The sequence below is a fragment of the Mustela putorius genome, unplaced genomic scaffold (assembly GCF_011764305.1).
Source record: "Mustela putorius furo isolate JIRA1106 unplaced genomic scaffold, ASM1176430v1.1 tig00000129_pilon_pilon_pilon, whole genome shotgun sequence".
Lineage (NCBI taxonomy): Eukaryota > Metazoa > Chordata > Mammalia > Carnivora > Mustelidae > Mustela > Mustela putorius.
In genome coordinates, this window is record NW_025421290.1 from 11578097 (window position 1) to 11583236 (window position 5140).

The 5140-nt window shown below is 36.1% G+C and overlaps 1 pseudogene; it reads left to right on the plus strand.

The window, feature by feature from the left end:
• Nucleotides 1–295: 295 nt before the first annotated feature.
• LOC101686118 lies at nt 296–4930 on the plus strand (annotated as a pseudogene).
• The last annotated feature ends 210 nt before the right edge of the window (nt 4931–5140 follow it).

Here is a 5140-nt window from a genome sequence, read left to right on the forward strand (position 1 = left end):
TGATAGTAAAAATGAGTTATGTATACATTTTAGAAAGATAACATTTGACTTAAATGTTTCTTAACTAATCTTCAAAATATTTAAGCATCAGACTTCAATATTCTTTTTTGAAGATTTTTATCTAAAAAATGTATCCCCTAAAAAAAAAAAGACTCATTTGCTTGACTATACTACTTCAAATTACTTCCAAATTGCTCAATAAAACTTTCCTCCCAGAAACAACAGTGCATAGGGAATAATGGGCTGAAAGCAATCGAACAAAAAATGAAAAACAGCTGTGAAGTTGCTGAAGCGAATGTATAATATATGTGCATTGGAGAAGCAGCGTGGTAAGTGTGAGCACTTGTGTGAGCTGCAATTGTCCTGAACTACCTCATAAAAACTAAGCTGAGAAAAGTCAAGACAGCAAATGATAATATGTCAGTCTGACATTTAAAAATTTAATAAGTATATGTTCTGGTAAAATGGATAATTAATAATTAAAAGTTCAGAAAGAATTTTAGCTTTCACCTATCTAAAATGAACAACTTAAATCACTTATATTTTAGGAGTAAAAAAAGTACAGTACTTAATGGGGATTAAAGTACAGTATTTTACTTGGTCTCTTAATAAGTGTTAATGAATGCAATTCGGTATTCTGCAGTCTCCTATGCACTCACTAATTTCTGAAGAACTGTTTTCTTAGATTCACCACCAGGACAGGTTGTCAGTCTTCTACATTTCAACCTAAAAATTTATCTGGCACAATTAGCAAAGATTATTAGCCCATGCTGGAGGCTGTTGAGAACCTCTTTGCCAGATATTTTATTTTTACCATGTCTATAACATATATTTACAGAGTATTACATATCTATTACTTTAAAGTCCAGAAAGAATTGATAAAAATTACCTTAAAGTTATGAATTACTATATAGAAGTTTACATTTAAAATGAACTTTAACATTTCCCTAAAGAACTATCTTTGTCCATAATCTTTAAAAAAAAGATTTTTTTTTTAAATAAAGCAAATACCAAGCCTCTAACTCTACTTTTGCTAAGGAAGTAATCAGAAAAAGTGGTTAGTAATGTGCATAGCTTAATTATAATGGCAAGAGGACTTTTTAACTGATGTGGATATCAGTAGCTTCATGCCCAGGATATGTATTTCCTTCTATTAAAAGAACATGCCATTATATCTAATATTGAAGACCTAAACACAATTGAACATAAGGTGTGACTTCACATTAAAAATTACTGTGTAATCTAGTTGAAAGGGAAACCTTAATTTAGTCAATAAAAACTCAATGTTAGGGCCCCTGGGTGGCTCAGTAGGTTAAATCCTCTGCCTTCAGCTTAGTTCATGATCCCAGGGTCCTGGGATCGAGCCTCACACTGGGCTCTCTGCTCAGCTTCCCCTCCTCTTCTCTCTGCCTGCCTCTCTGCCTACTTGTGATCTCCATCTGTCAAATAAATAAATTATATCTTTAAAAGAAAAAAGAACTCAATGTTAAACTCTATTGTATTGTACTCTTATGTGCCACTCCAGAACTAAACACAAAAACAAAAAATAGTATCTGATTTTGGATGGTACCTTATGACTCCCACAATGTATTAGCATTGTAATATGGAAGGCTACTTCTATACATTTTTTAATACAGAAACTTCAAAGAAGTGATGGTTGGTATTCCCCAGACAAACAGGACAGAAGGGCCTCCCAAAGGCAACATCGTATCTGTGCAGGTCTGACAAACAGAATTCCAGAAACCTGAACGTCTAAGATAGTAAGTGTATACATGGAATATTTTTTTGGTTTCCAATGTTTGAGATTTGGAGAGATAGATAAATATAAATTTCTAAGGAAATTATTGCTATATTTAACTTCCACCCTAGGATGCAAATACAAAAGCACATCTGCCTACTAAATCTACATTCCTCCACTCTGTCTCCTTTTCTTTGATAATTTTGAATGCCTATTCACATATGCTAGTATGAGATTTGCCTTCGTGTGATCAATGAATAAAACAGAATGGTGTATAAAGGGGATTATAAAGAAAATATGTAAGGGAAGAACTTACATAACTTGGTAGAGTAAAATATGTTATATTTGATAAGCTAATGTTTTCTCTAGTTCACCTACAGTAGAACTTCTACCTTCGGAATATATTCTAAGCCTTGTTTCATTTGAATATGTATACATGCACATATATACATGTGTATAAGTAAGTAAAAGAGAAATATAAGCTCCAGAGCACTGGTCTCACCTATTAGTTTACAAATCTTTCCTCCACCTCCCATGCCAATATTTTGAACTTCTTGAGGACAATGACATTTATCTTCCCATCTTTGTATTCCCAGTGCCACCGAGAAACACAAAAGAAGCTTAGTCTTGATTCAGTGGAGTAGTTAAATGTTAAATACATAATAAAGCAGATTGTCTTTCCACCTAAAACAAATCAATGGTGTTTGAGTGATCATGGTTTTGCATGTGTGTATAAGAAGTTCATTGTTCAAACAGTGGTTCGGTCCACATTCAGCACAGGTGATTTCTGCCCTGTGATTGCCATCTATAGCACTATTCAGAGAAATTGTCACCATTTGTGACACTTCTTCAGACATACTGTGCAGAGCTTTGGCTCAGCCTGTTAGACCAGCAACAGCTGAGGCCTGCGGTTGCTGCCCATCATAGGACACATTCTTTGCAGTTATGCTTCAGTGAACCTTAAAGCCCTTGGTGCTCCCTTCTCAGAAATCCTTTCTGGAACTCATTCTACAATGGCTTTGTGAGTTCCCCACTATTCACCAGAGTTGATCCTGATTTTGTTCAATATAATATGACCTGATATGCTGTGACTCCTCTCATCCCATAAAGCCAGAGCTTTCAGTGATTCCCATATACTGATGTAATAGTGTCACCAGTATCCAAGAATTCCAAATGATTATTTTGAACATATCCATTAACCACAAAGGCAGAGTGGTGTAGAGGAAATCTACAATCTTTGAAGTCATACACAGCTGATTTCAAAACCTGCCACTTACAAGTTGGGTGGTCCTGGATAAATTACTTAACTTCTGTGATCCTCCCTTTCCTCCTAGCTTCAAGGATTATTGCTTTAAATGATACCAAGTTCTCCACGTAGGTATTCAATGTTTTTTCCCTTCTATATCATAAGTTAAGAATGGCCTTTTCATGTAACTGTCTCTGCCTATAATGAGACAGTTATAGCTTCAGATTATCAAAATTATATAGCTTTGGTTTTATTCAGATTATTCATTTCAGAAAATCATATGCAGTTGTCCATTTGAGGCTCCCTGCTGAGCAGAGAGCCCGATGCGGGGCTCGATCCCAGGACGATTTGGTTTTATTCTTGTTTTTTTAAGTAAGTTCTATACTCAACATGGGGTTGGAGCTCACAACCTCAAGATCAAGAGTCACATGTTCTGCTGTTTTGTGGTTCCTTTGACATGAGGAACCATGAGCAGCAAAGTCTCCTGTGACCCTGTATGAGGTGGTACAGGAAGTCCTACATGGGAACCAGTGCAAGTGCTGGAAGTTTTTGGAGACGGTGGAACTGCAGATCAGCCTGAAGAACTATAACCCTCAGAAGGACAAATGTTTCCTGGCTGCCATCAGTCTTAAGTCCACTCCCTGCCCCAAGTTCTTCATATGTGTTTTGAGGGACCAGTGGCACTTTGATGAGGCCAAGGCAGTGGAGATCCCTCACAGGTCCCTCATGTGGACATGAAGCACTAAAGAAACTCAACAAGAATAAAAAATTAGTCAAGAACCTGGCCAAGAAGTAGGATACATTTTTGGCTTCAGAATCTCTGATCAAGCAGAGCCCACGAATTCTGGGCCCAAGCCTGAATAAGGCTGGCAGGTTGCCTTCCTTGCTGACCCACAATGAGAACTTGGTGGCCAAAGTAGTTGAAGTGAAGTCCACCAACAAATTCAAGATGAAGAAGGTGATGCATCTTGGAGTGGCTGTTTCCCACATAAAGATGACAGGTGATGAGCTTGTGTACAACATCCACTTAGCTATCAGTTTCCTGGTGTCATTGCTCAAGAAGAACTGGCAGAAAGTCTGAGCTTTATACCTCAAGAGCACCATGGGCAAGCCCCACCACCTGTACTAAGGCACAGTTTAATAAACCCTAGGGCTTACATTTAAAAAAAAAAAAAAAAAAAGAGCCACATGTTCTACTGATTGATCAGTTAAGTGTCCCTTTTGGGCTTGGGTTTTATATGTTCAGCTGTATCTTATCTTGTAGGGATGCCTACTCCACTGCTTGACCAGGCCCTTGGAATTAATAAACCGGCTGTAGAATTGAGTGGGTGTGGTTTTTTATTTTATTGTTTTATTTAAATTTCAGCTAATATACAGTGCAATATTGGCTTCTGGAGTGAATTAAGTGGTTCATCACTTACATAGGTGTAAGAGTTAATAAACTTTACTAAAGTTTAACAATTCGTCATTATTCATAGGAGGACATTCCCTCAAAATTCGTACTATAAGGTTTGAAAAAACAGTCACCTGTCAAAAGTGAGACTAAATTAAAATAAAATCCGCCAATAGAAACATCGAACAAATAACAATAATAGCCCACAAACCTTTAATAGAGCTTGATTCTAGAAGGTTTTTCTGTATGTCATCCAAGATGTAGTCTATGCCATTCATAACTAATTGTTACATGTGAAAGTCATTTCTTCATAAGATGAGCCACTGATTAAACCTGAGTCTGATGTCTGGTAAGGAAATGAATGTATCCAGAATATTGTGAAACATACATTTATGTGACATACTGTACTAGGTATAGGAAAAAATTTAAAGATTGCTTGCTTTCCCAGAATTTATAGTCTAAAAGATATAGAAATGTTTTAAGTATTAGCTGTTATCCCTGGAGTTTTCTTGAAATACTTTTTCCTCTAAATAGGAAAATATTTATTCAGTTGGTAACATAGCTTTTAATGTCAAACTGCTTGATTTATTGATATAATAAAACACTTCTTGAATTGTCAAATTTAGCTTCCTGAAAATCTAAAGTTACCGAACAAGGATACTTAAATCTTAGAATGCTAAAAAGGGTTGAAAATAATTTGCTCTTTCCCCACAGAATAGGGACATTTTGTTTACTTTTGTTTTACTGACCCTTTTGCCCAAAT